At 46.2% G+C, this 13,354-nt stretch overlaps 1 long non-coding RNA gene across 1 annotated transcript; it reads left to right on the plus strand.

Moving 5' to 3' along the window:
- The first annotated feature begins 3,072 nt into the window (after positions 1–3,072).
- Positions 3,073–4,582, plus strand: LOC121990110. Its single transcript, XR_006114460.1, has 3 exons — positions 3,073–3,291; positions 3,482–3,537; positions 4,566–4,582. It is a non-coding gene; the product is annotated as an uncharacterized LOC121990110 (long non-coding RNA).
- Positions 4,583–13,354: the final 8,772 nt, after the last annotated feature.

Raw genomic sequence — 13,354 nt, forward strand, 5'->3', positions numbered from 1 at the left:
CCTCCTTGGCCGAACACTTCATAGGTGCTAGCATACCTTTTGTTTGGCCTCTCCACCTAGTTTGTTCGTGTGGATACTTCTAGAGGATTGTACGCTTGACAATCTTGAGATCCGACGAACCGTTGGACGAGCGGGATTGCGAAGGGCATCACATCGAGAGTAACTTCCTTCTCCTAGTGTAGATCTAGATGTAAAAAACTCGTACTCGTAAAATTTTTGTTTTATTTTACTTCGCACAGATCCGGTGGCTTGGGGTTTGGGGTTTCTGCAACGCGAAAAAGCGGTTTTTGCGGCCCGAAATTCCCAACAGGATTAGAATATGAAAGGGTGGAGACTCTTGGTATTCCATGGGATGGTTATAAATATCATTTGGATGATATTTTTTATAAGATTTTCATCACTTGAGAAGGTGAAAAGTCCCCTTAATCTTCTTCTTCCTCCTTCCCTTTTCTTGGCCGAGACACACATATAGGTTGCTAGCACAACCTTGTGTGTTTTCCCTCTCCATCTTGCTTTGTTTGTGAGACAATCAAAGACAAGGCTTGTTTGTGTGGATACCAATAGAGGCGCGGACGCTTGAACGCGCTGAGATCTGCATCTAAACAAGAAGAGGTTGCTGTCGGGATTGCAAAGGGCACGCAATAAAGGTATAATCCTATCATGTAGCTTAGTATAGATTACGAATAGAAAATGTTTCTTCCCTTCGCATGGATCTGCTGGATAAGAGGATCTAGTAATTTTTCCGTTGCGTTTCCGCGCCTTTGGCGCGCTAGATCCCAACACAAAAACAAACCTAGATTGTTTTTCCATATATTAAACATGTAGTATCTACCAACACTAAAATCACCATATATATGACTATATCATGTTATATATCAAAATACTAACTTAACCTACATCTAAATTCAACCATAGAAGAGCGACAAATGTAGTATACTACAAAAGAAATAAAATTTAGAGAAAATTAATAAAAAAATATGACATGCTAATATAAATTCAAAAGGAACAAGCCGATGGCCGCCCAACCTACGCATCGGCAGCCGACAAGGAAGCCAACCACGTGCTGCTAGCCGCTATTGGCGCCATAACACTGGCCAGCCACGTGCTAGCGGCTGCCGTAGCTGCAACCGCGTGCTGGCGGCAGCCACAGTCGCAGCCGCATGCTGGCGGCTGCCACAGTTGCAGCCGCGTGCTGGCAGCCGCTGTAGTCGCGTGCTGGCGGTCGCCGCAGCTGCGGGCTGGCGGCCGGCACAATCGGCGTCGAGTGGAGCAAGAAAGAGAGAAGGAGAAAGAGGGGACCTACCGAATCACCGGAGATCTGGATCGGAGGAGAGGCCCGGAGATCGGTATCGGAGGGGAGAAGAGCAGCGAGCGTGCATGAAAGGGAAAGGGGTCGGGTGCCCTAAAAATCGAGTTTACTGACGGAATTTAGTTTTCGTCGGTAAACACCGATAGAATTTAGTTTCTGTCTGTGTTTACAGACGGAATAAAAATTTTGTCTGTGTTTACCGATGGATTTTTTTATTTCTTTCGGTAAACACTGACGGAAACTAAATTTCGTTAGTAATCTATAATTGTACCGATGGAATTTAGTTTCCATCGGTGATTACCGACGAAATTTTTTTCCCGTCAGTAATTCCATCAGTATTACTGATTAGTGTATGCTTTAAAGAAGGACATACAAATGATAAATGAAAAAAAGAAGCACAAGTTGAGAGTATAAAGAAAAGCGCACGTGGCAAAGTACGGACTGGATGTAAGTTAAAACTTTCACTTGTTAAAGAACAAACTGGGCCAAATTGGATTACCACAAAATTCATGGAAAGTCATAATCATCCACGCTCCACTCCTTCAAAGGTGCATTTGCTATGCTCACATTGTCATGTTTCTGAAGCCAAGAAAGTATTAACGTAGTTTTCGAAGGGTAATGTGCCAACTTGTCAACAAATTCGAATATTAGAGATAGATTATGGAGAGCCTAAGCATCTAGGTTGCACATAAAGAGATATTAGAAACTTTGAGAAAGAGCTAAGGGATGAACAAAAGGGTAGTAATACTGAAACACTGATCGAGTTATTTGCAATTGAGTAAAAAAAAGAATTCAGCCTTTTTCTATGATTATGAGACTGATTCAACAGAAAGATTCACTAGGTATTTTTGGGATGATCATGTATTAAGGAGGGCATACAACGCCTTTGGTGATATAGTTGTATTTGATACCACATATAATACCAACAAATATGAGTTGATTTTTGCACCCTTTGTAGGAGTTAATCATCATCATTAGAGCATTGTGTTTGGTTGTGGCTTTCTAAGTGATGAGAAAACTGAGTCTTTTGTCTGGTTACTTAAGAATTTCATAGAAGTGATGTAAAATACCGGAAATAGACGAATATTAATAAGGGAATTTTCCGGAATTTTTGGACATTTTTCGGGAATTTTTCGGAGCTCGTACGGACGAGTTGACGGGGATAAAAACGGGGTCCGGAAAAGCCTGTTTAGGCTACCCCATTTAAGTGAGGAAATGTTTATATATTTAATTCCTTTTCTTTTTCCTTATTTATATTTTTTTTCCCTCGTTACTGTGCCGAGCCCTAATCCGTTCCTTTCTTCTTCTCTCGCGCCCGACGCCGGCGGTTTCCGCTTCCCTCTCTGGACCGAAGCACGTCGGCCACCGGACGCCCTCTCTTCTCCTCTGGTCCGACGAGCCATCACCAACCACCCTCGCTCTCGGCCTCTTTTCTGCCCATTGACGCCGGCCATCTCCTCACTTCTTCTCTGTCTCGGTGCCCTAGCCGCCGGCGACCACCCCGATCATCTTCCTCTCTGCCCACTGACGCCGACCGTTCGTCCTCAGCAAAGCAGCGCCACACACCGCTGAGAGCCGACTCTCCTCTGTGCCCTAGGTTCTTTGCCGGCACGGTTTTGCTCGGGTATGAGCCCGATTTCTTTTTGCTCTGTACTGTTTTAAGGTATTTTAGGTTGGAGGACAGCAGTGTGTTGTTTGTTCTTATTACCTTTCGTTGACACCTTTGATTTTGGGGTAGATCGTGAAGTCACAGATTTTATGAAGCTTCCGGCTGTGTGGAAGTTGCTGCCATCGCCAACCTAGGGTTTCCGACGACAAGATTTGGGTGGATTTCTAGCAGCTACTAAATTTCAGCGGCTGCCCTACCTGGCTGAGGATCGACGGGAGAAGTTTTGTGTGAATTGTTAGCTGATCATAGAGGAATTCTGTCATTGTTGATTTCTGCAGCAGCAACTCCTAGTTCCGGTCATTATCGCCCCAAGGTAAGTGTCTCCGGTAGTGACTCAATAGCCGGGTATACGGATTTGGGTGAGCCTTGATGTTATTTCATTTCTATAAAGGATGATAATAGTGATGTGGATTACGGTCTTACCCTAATTTAGTGTCAGAGCTTTTTATTTAGCTATTTATTTTGGATTTAGTTGAATAAAATATACGCATTAATTGGTACAGGATTTTGACGCGAGACGAGCATCTCGGTTATCGGATTGGACTTTCTATTATCGGAGGTGGGTACTTTTGACTTATTGTCTTTGATATGCTTAATAATTAAATTAACAAGATGCATTAATTGTGTTTCTTACTTGTTTCGGTTAATCACTGCCAATACATGCTACCTGTTGATTGATTGTTTGTTTACATCTTGTATGGATATGTACCTGATTCCACATGCTCATGGGTAGTGATATAACCATATTTTACCATGTCAGGACCTAGGTTTGATACCTTACATGATCAGATACCTTGATATGATTCATTCGCTTTGGTGCACATTATGATATGTCCAGAGATTGGTTTAGTATATTACCATGTTTAGTGACATGCACCATTCGCATGATTGCATGCTGAGTGATTGATTGCTCCTTTATTGTCGAGCACTTTGCCAGTTTCATCACTGTTCGGTGCTCCGTTGTGACGCTCATGGGTAGCGGGACACAGCGTGGTAGCACGTCAGTTTGACTCTTCCGGTGCTCCGTTGATCCGCTCATGGGTAGTGTGACGCAGCATGTAGCACGTTAGAGATTCCTCCCCGTCATAGTGTACCGGGAGATGAGAGCATTGCGCTCCCCCATTTATGATTTGGGGTAGGAGTACGTATGTACTCCGACAGCATCCCGTCCACTCGATCACTCATCAGGAGTAGTGTTGCAGAGTGCACGGTTGTCACAGCCCTACCCACTCGGTCCCACTGTTGTTGTGAGTCGGCTGACTGGCGTCAGGGGTGACCATGACATTGGCATCATATGCATGATGCATTTACTGTTTGTGTTTGTGTTTGTTGCACTTATATGCTGCACATTGCTTGGATACCTTGATTGACATGCATACAGGTTTTCTATACCTTTCGGACTGTTTGTCCTTTTACCGGGTCCTGGTTAGTACAGATTCTCTCCTGTCTTCTTCGGTTTTTAGTTACCTTTATCCTTATCAGGAGACTGTACGCATGATTAGTGCTAGGTGTTATTTCTTTACTTTGCATATCAACTGTACCTGCTGAGTGTTGGACTCACCCCGCCTCCATTGTTGATATTTTCAGGTTGATGCTGTCAGGAGAGAGTTCCAGTTGCTGGTCCCTGCAGACCTAGAGGATGTGATTGGTTTTTCATTTGGTTTCCTTTTCTGTTCTAGACTATTTGGACTTGTTATGTTCTGGATTTATTTACTTATGGACATGGTATAGATTTTATTATATCGATGGATTTGGATTTGGTTTTTATTCTACTACATGCCTTCCTGGACGACAGAAGAGGTGAGTTCGTCGGATTTGAGCTTTACGAGTGTAGTGGAGTAGGGTGGATTTCGAGTCAGAGTATGATTTTACTGTTTAATTATCTTAACTGCGTGGTTGTGACAGCCAGAGGCTGAATAGATTATATATAACTGCGTGGTGATGTTTTATTTTGTTGTTATTATTCCAGCCGCCTGTGGCTGAGGTATTTGTGAGATGTAGAAAAGTTTCAGATTGTCCACCGTACAGGGGAGATGCTGCCGAAATTTTCTCGGACAGGGACTCCTCTGGGGCGTGACAATTTAGTGGTATCAGAGCTTAAGTTATACGATCTTTTGTTTTCGTATTTTGGATGTTTGGGATAACCTGATACCAATTTATTTACTTGGTATCAGAGCGCCAAGTTTGGCGATACTTGTTGGATTTTTGTATTATGGATTTTCGAGATTTATCTGATACCAATTTATTGGTATCAGAGCGGGTTATGATACCTGTTTTTGGTGTTCTGGAGATTTATCGGATACCTGTTGTTGGTATTCTGGATATTTGGTTAGCCAGGTTTGCGAGTCAAACTAGGCATTTTCGGATTTTCGATATGGTTATGTTTCGGATTTCCGTTTCGGATTTATATGGATTTCCGGCGATTTTCTCGTTCAGAATTTTGAGGTCAAATTGGGGACTGGACAGCGACGGAACATCTCCAGACAGCAAATAGGTATGTTGTTATTTTATGGTTGTTATATTGGTAGTAATATCTGTAATTTAATTTAACAGATATGAGACGATCCACACGTATTACTGCGAGACGTGGTGCTGGACGACCACGTGCGAGGACCACGGGATCTCTGGATATGCCAGAGATGCCCACTGTTAGTGAGCCTGTCAGTCAGGGACAGACTCAGGATGCAGCGGGAGCATCGGGCTCTCAAATCCCGATAGCTCCTGTAGAGATACCTATTTTGGCCACACCGACGGTATCCACGCCTACCCTGTTTACCGTACCATCAGGTGTACCATTAGCGTACCCGACATCTGCTCCAGAGCAGCCTACGACGTACTCGGCACCACCGCCACCTGGACCTACAGTGTATCCTATACCAGTGGCACCTGTACCCCCAGTGCCTACAGTAGCAGCAGTTGCTCCACATCCGGTACCTTTTTCTACCGTACGTCCAGCTGCCACCACTTTTGTCCCCCAGGCAGTACCACCGACGGCCTATGCTCCGGTATATACAGTAGCACCGGGAGTTCCTCCTCCGGTTAATTCCGCGGTACCACCCGTAGTATCAGCTCCAGTATTTCCGCCAGCTCCTACAGCCGTCCCGACACAGCTCACTGATATTGTTGCTGCACGAGCTAGGATTCCAGCACTGGGTGAGTCGATGAAGACTCGTTTCACTCTTTTCCGCGGAGATCTCGATCCGAGTATGGCTCTGTCATGGATAGAGACTATGGAGCAGACTTTCTTCTATATGGCTTGCTCCGAGTGGGAGAACGCAGAGCTGGCTGCATACCATTTACGGGATGAAGCTAATGCCTGGTGGGTTACTCAGCGTGCTATTATTGGTGAGCGCAACGTCACATGGACAAGGTTCAGAGAGGCTTTTGAGAGCCGTTTCTTTCCACTGTCCTATCAGATGGCTCGCCGACAGGATTTTATGAGTCTGAGGCAGAATAATCGCTCAGTGACCGAGTATAATACTGAATTCCTCCGGTTGGCTCAGTTTTGTCTAGAGTTAGTTGCGGAGGACAGAACTCGCATGATGCAGTTTATACAGGGATTGGATGGTTATCTGCATGTACAGCTTGCCGGATTAGGTATTACATCTTACTCTGATGCATTGAATCGAGCTTTGATGATAGAGTTAGCTCGGCAGACAGCATATCTGGACAGGAAAAGAAAGCATACGGGTCAGACATCAGGGCAGGTCCAGCAGACACAGGCGACAGGACAGCATCAGAGTAGTCGCAGACGATCAGGTCAGAGTTCTTCTGGGGTTTCTCGTAGGCCTCAGAAGTCAGGACAGTCTTCCTTAGGACGTTTCCGGTCTCCTCGGCAGGATCGGAAACAGTCCACCAGCGATATACAGTGTTTCCGATGTGGTTCCAGAGACCACATCACTTCAGCCTGCACTCTGGAACAGTCAGTTTGCTTTTATTGCAAACTGCCTGGGCACCAGAGCCGAGATTGTCAGCTGAAGGCTCAGCACACGGCTTCCGGAGGGTCAGAGCAGAGGGGACAGTCTAGTCAGTCAGTGTCTCGACGAGGAGGGCGGAGATTCACACCCTCACAGCGTCAGCAGGGAGCAGCTCCCTCCGCAGCAGCATTTGGCATGCTTGGACAGGAGTACTCCAGTGCTTCTGTAGCACCCCAGAGTTTTGCTCCAGGACCTTATTATCCGACTCAGGGGCAGTATCAGACTCAGTCCCAGCCAGCTGCACAGTATCAGTCACCATCCTCTCAGTCTTATCTGGCACATAGTCCAGCAGCGCCTCAGTGGCAGTGTTACCACCTCCTCCTCCGCCAGAGACTGGTCGTGTTCATGCGATTACCAGAGAGGATGCTCAGCGGGCCGACGGATCCGTTTTCCGCGATACGATTTCTATTTATGCATTTACTGCTGATATTTTGATTGATACTGGTAGTTCGCATTCTTTTATATCCCGTACCTTTATGCGGGAGATTGGTAGATTACCTACTGTTAGGTTGCGGCGATTGACTGTCTCCCTACCGTCCGGTGATACTTTAGACGTCACCCAGGAGATCAGAGGTTGCCCGTTAGACTTTGGCAACATGACACTTACGGTAGATCTTCTAGTATTGGAGATGATCGAGTTTGATATCATACTTGGCATGGATTGCCTATCAGTATATCATGCTACCGTTGATTTCCAGACGAGAGTGGTCACCTTCCAGCCTCCGAACCAACCCTCGTGGAGTTTCACTGGCATTAGAGAAGACGGTATCTCGATTATTTCGGCGATTCAGGCGCAGAAGCTGCTGTCTCACGGCTGTCATGGTTTTCTGCTGTCGTTGATCAGTACTGAGGACAGTAGTAGTTCGCAGCTTTCCGACGTTCCTGTAGTCCGGGAGTACCCAGATGTATTTCCAGAGGAGCTACCTGGTTTTCTCCCAGAAGGCCAGTGGAGTTCGCTATTGAGCTGATTCCGGGAACCGCGCCGACATCGAAAGCTCCGTATCGTATGGCACCAAAAGAGTTGAACGAGCTGAAGGTTCAACTCCAGGAGCTTTTAGACAGAGGATTCATTCGCCCTAGTGTTTCACCATGGGGTTCTCCAGTTCTATTTGTCAAGAAGAAAGACGGCACCATGAGGTTATGTATTGACTACAGGCAGCTGAATGCAGTGACCGTCAGAAATAAATATCCATTACCACGGATTGAGGATTTGTTTGATCAGCTCAGAGGTACATCAGTGTATTCTAAGATTGATCTGCGATCCGGATATCATCAGTTGAGAGTCCGAGATTCTGATATCCAGAAGACAGCTTTCCGTACCAGATACGGTCATTATGAGTTTTTGGTAATGCCATTTGGGCTTACCAATGCTCCAGCGGTGTTTATGGATTTGATGAACCGCATATTTCTGGAGTATTTGGACCAGTTTGTTATCGTTTTCATTGATGATATATTGGTCTACTCTCGTTCCGAGGAGGAGCATGCACAGCATCTCCGTACAGTTTTGGAGATTCTTCGACGACATCAGCTATACGCGAAGTTCAGCAAGTGTGCATTCTGGCTATCCTCAGTCGGTTTTCTAGGACACGTGGTTTCTAGCATAGGTATTTCAGTTGATCCTCAGAAGATCGAGGCTGTCACCGGTTGGGAGCAGCCGAAGTCAGTTCAGGAGATTCGCAGTTTTCTAGGATTGGCCGGATATTACCGACGTTTTGTCGAGGGCTTCTCGCGTATTGCTATGCCACTGACACGTCTTACCCGGAAAGGCGTGAAGTTCGTATGGTCCGAGGATTGCGAGACCAGCTTCCAGGAGCTGAAGCAGAGATTAGTGTCGGCTCCAGTTTTGGTTTTACCTTCTGGAGATGATGGATTTGTACTTTACACCGACGCGTCTCTACAGGGTTTGGGCGCTGTTCTGATGCAGCACGGCAGAGTAGTCTCTTATGCTTCTCGTCAGTTGAAGGAGCATGAGAAGAACTACCCAGTTCATGACTTGGAGTTAGCTGCCATCATCTTTGCTCTGAAGCTATGGCGACATCATTTATACGGTATCACATTTGAGATTCTCACTGATCATAAGAGTCTCAAATACATTTTTACTCAGAAGGAGCTTAATCTCCGACAGAGGAGATGGATGGAGTTCCTGAAGGACTACGATTGTACCATTAGCTACCACCCTGGGAAAGCTAATGTGGTTGCAGATGCACTCAGCAGGAAGTCCAGAGGGACTTTGGCTTGCCACCGGATTTCAGTCACGGACTTGATTCAGAGTTTCTCGGAGTTAGATCTTGAGGAGCAGGGACCGACAGAGCAGGGTATTCTTGTTACCATGGTTGCTCAGTCGTCGATCAGGACGAGGATCCGAGAGGCACAGGCCAGTGATCAGCATTTGCAGTTTATTAGCAGTCAGATAGCTTCCGGGCAGCAGACCGAGTTTACACGAGACGAGGAGGGTATTATATTCTTCCGAGGCAGATTATGCGTACCTCAGTCTCATCCGGTCTTACAGGAGCTACTTCAGGAGGCACACCGTTCTCGATTTGCGATCCATCCAGGCGGGACCCGTATGTATCGAGACTTGAGGCGTTCCTACTGGTGGAACGGCATGAAGAAAGACATCGCGGATTTCGTAGCTAGATGTCTTGTTTGTCAGCAGGTGAAGGCTGAGCACCAAAGACCTGCAGGATTACTTCAGCGGATTCCTATTCCTGAGTGGAAGTGGGATCACATTACCATGGACTTTGTGGTAGGGTTGCCGAGGACACGACGAGGTCATGACGCGATTTGGGTAATCGTTGATCGATTAACCAAATCTGCGCACTTCTTAGCGATCCAGAGGACTGATCCCCTGGATCGATTGGCAGATCTGTATTGTCGAGAGATCATCAGACTACATGGTGTTCCGTTGAGTATCATTTCGGATAGAGATCCACGGTTTACGTCTCGGTTCTGGCAGAGTCTGCAGCAGGCCTTGGGTACACAGCTCCGTTTCAGTACAGCTTTCCATCCACAGACAGATGGACAGTCAGAGCGGACCATTCAGACTTTAGAGGACCTGCTGAGGTCATGTGTTATGGATTTCGGAGGCAGTTGGGAGGACCATCTGCCGTTGGTAGAGTTTGCCTACAACAATAGCTTTCATTCGGCTATCCAGATGGCACCGTTTGAGGCGTTGTATGGTAGACCTTGTCGGACACCCGTCCTTTGGGATGAGGTTGGAGAGGCTCAGTTGTTGGGACCTCATAGAGTTCAGCAGGATGCAGAGTTGGTCCGTACTATCAGACGGAGGATGTCAGAGGCGCAGGATCGCCAGAAGAGTTATGCTGATCGGAGACGCAGACCACTAGAGTTCTCTGTTGGCGACCATGTATTTCTACGAGTTTCACCCACGAAAGGGGTGAAGAGATTTGGCCTCAGAGGTAAGCTAGCTCCGCGGTACATTGGTCCTTTCGAGATCTTGGAGAGGATCGGAGCGGTAGCTTACCGATTAGCACTACCACCGTCCCTGTCAGGCGTTCACGATGTATTTCACGTATCGATGCTGAGGAGATACGTGCCTGATCCGACACATGTGCTGGCAGAGATTCCAGTTACAGTTCAGCCTGACATTACATATGAGGAGGTTCCGGTACGGATTCTCAACCGGAAAGAGCGTCAGTTACGGAACAAGACTATCCGACTGGTTAAAGTCGGATGGCAGCATCATTCGGACGAGGAGGCTACTTGGGAGCTCGAGGACACTATCCGAGCTCGATATCCCCATCTTTTCACTTAAGGTATGTGATTTAGTTTACCGTTCAGCATTTATACTTTATATCTGTTGTTAGTACTTGCTGATGGTAGATAACGAAATTTTGGGACTAAATTTTTATTAGTGGGGGAGAATGTAAAATACCGGAAATAGACGAATATTAATAAGGGAATTTTCCGGAATTTTTGGACATTTTTCGGGAATTTTTCGGAGCTCGTACGGACGAGTTGACGGGGATAAAAACGGGGTCCGGAAAAGTCTGTTTAGGCTACCCCATTTAAGTGAGGAAATGTTTATATATTTAATTCCTTTTCTTTTTCCTTATTTATATTTTTTTTCCCTCGTTACTGTGCCGAGCCCTAATCCGTTCCTTTCTTCTTCTCTCGCGCCCGACGCCGGCGGTTTCTTCTTCCCGAACGCGGGCAGCTGATTCCTTGCCGGAGCCCAACGCCGCCGACGCCCTTTTCTCGATTCCTCCTCTGGTCTGACGAGCCATCGCCGAACACCCTCGCTCTCGGCCTCTTTTCTGCCCATTGACGCCGGCCATCTCCTCACTTCTTCTCTGTCTCGGTGCCCTAGCCGCCGGCGACCACCCCGATCATCTTCCTCTCTTCCCACTGACGCCGGCCGTTCGTCCTCAGCAAAGCAGCGCCACACACCGCTGAGAGCCGACTCTCCTCTGTGCCCTAGGTTCTTTGCCGGCACGGTTTTGCTAGAGTATGTGCCCGATTTCTTTTTGCTCTGTACTGTTTTAAGGTATTTTAGGTTGGAGGACAGCAGTGTGTTGTTTGTTCTTGTTACCTTTCGTTGACACCTTTGATTTTGGGGTAGATCGTGAAGTCACAGATTTTATGAAGCTTCCGGCTGTGTGGAAGTTGCTGCCATCGCCAACCTAGGGTTTCCGACGATAAGATTTGGGTGGATTTCTAGCAGCTACTAAATTTCAGCGGCTGCCCTACCTGGCTGAGGATCGACGGGAGAAGTTTTGTGTGAATTGTTAGCTGATCATAGAGGAATTCTGTCATTGTTGATTTCTGCAGCAGCAACTCCTAGTTCCGGTCATTATCGCCCCAAGGTAAGTGTCTCCGGTAGTGACTCAATAGCCGGGTATACGGATTTGGGTGAGCCTTGATGTTATTTCATTTCTATAAAGGATGATAATAGTGATGTGGATTACGGTCTTACCCTAATTTAGTGTCAGAGCTTTTTATTTAGCTATTTATTTTGGATTTAGCTGAATAAAATATACGCATTAATTGGTACAGGATTTTGACGCGAGACGAGCATCTCGGTTATCGGATTGGACTTTCTATTATCGGAGGCGGGTACTTTTGACTTATTGTCTTTGATATGCTTAATAATTAAATTAACAAGATGCATTAATTGTGTTTCTTACTTGTTTCGGTTAATCACTGGCCAATACATGCTACCTGTTGATTGATTGTTTGTTTACATCTTGTATGGATATGTACCTGATTCCACATGCTCATGGGTAGTGATATAACCATATTTTACCATGTCAGGACCTAGGTTTGATACCTTACATGATCAGATACCTTGATATGATTCATTCGCTTTGGTGCAGATTATGATATGTCCAGAGATTGGTTTAGTATATTACCATGTTTAGTGACATGCACCATTCGCATGATTGCATGCTGAGTGATTGATTGCTCCTTTATTGTCGAGCACTTTGCCAGTTTCATCACTGTTCGGTGCTCCGTTGTGACGCTCATGGGTAGCGGGACACAGCGTGGTAGAACGTCAGTTTGACTCTTCCCGTGCTCCGTTGATCCGCTCATGGGTAGTGTGACGCAGCGTGTAGCACGTTAGAGATTCCTCTCCGTCATAGTGTACCGGGAGATGAGAGCATTGCGCTCCCCCATTTATGATTTGGGGTAGGAGTACGTATGTACTCCGACAGCATCCCGTCCACTCGATCACTCATCAGGAGTAGTGTTGCAGAGTGCACGGTTGTCACAGCCCTACCCACTCGGTCCCACTGTTGTTGTGAGTCGGCTGACTGGCGTCAGGGGTGACCATGACATTGGCATCATATGCATGATGCATTTATTGTTTGTGTTTGTGTTTGTTGCACTTATATGTTGCACATTGCTTTGATACCTTGATTGACATGCATATGTGTTTTCTATACCTTTCTGACTGCTTGTCCTTTTACCGGCCCCGTTAGTCTGATTCTCTCTGCCTTCTTCGGTTCAGAAGTTACCTTTATCCTTATCGGAGACCGCATGATTAGTGCTAGGTGTTATTTCTTTACTTTGCATATCAACTGCATCACGAGTGTTGACTCACCCCGCCCATTGTTGATATTTTCGTGTTGATGCCGTCAGAGAGTTCCAGCTTGGTCCCCGCACTTCGAGGATGTGATTGGTTTTTCATTTGGTTTCCTTTTCTGTTCTCTATTTGGACTTGTTATGTTCTGGATTTATTTACTTATGGACATGGTATAGATTTTATTATATCGATGGATTTGGATTTGGTTTTTATTCTACTACATGCTGCCTGGACGGCAGAAGAGGTGAGTTCGTCGGATTTGAGCTTTACGAGTGTAGTGGAGTAGGGTGGATTTCGAGTCAGAGTATGATTTTACTGTTTAATTATCTTAACTGCGTGGTTGTGACAGCCAG

Source organism: Zingiber officinale, chromosome 6B (assembly GCF_018446385.1).
Source record: "Zingiber officinale cultivar Zhangliang chromosome 6B, Zo_v1.1, whole genome shotgun sequence".
NCBI lineage: Eukaryota > Viridiplantae > Streptophyta > Magnoliopsida > Zingiberales > Zingiberaceae > Zingiber > Zingiber officinale.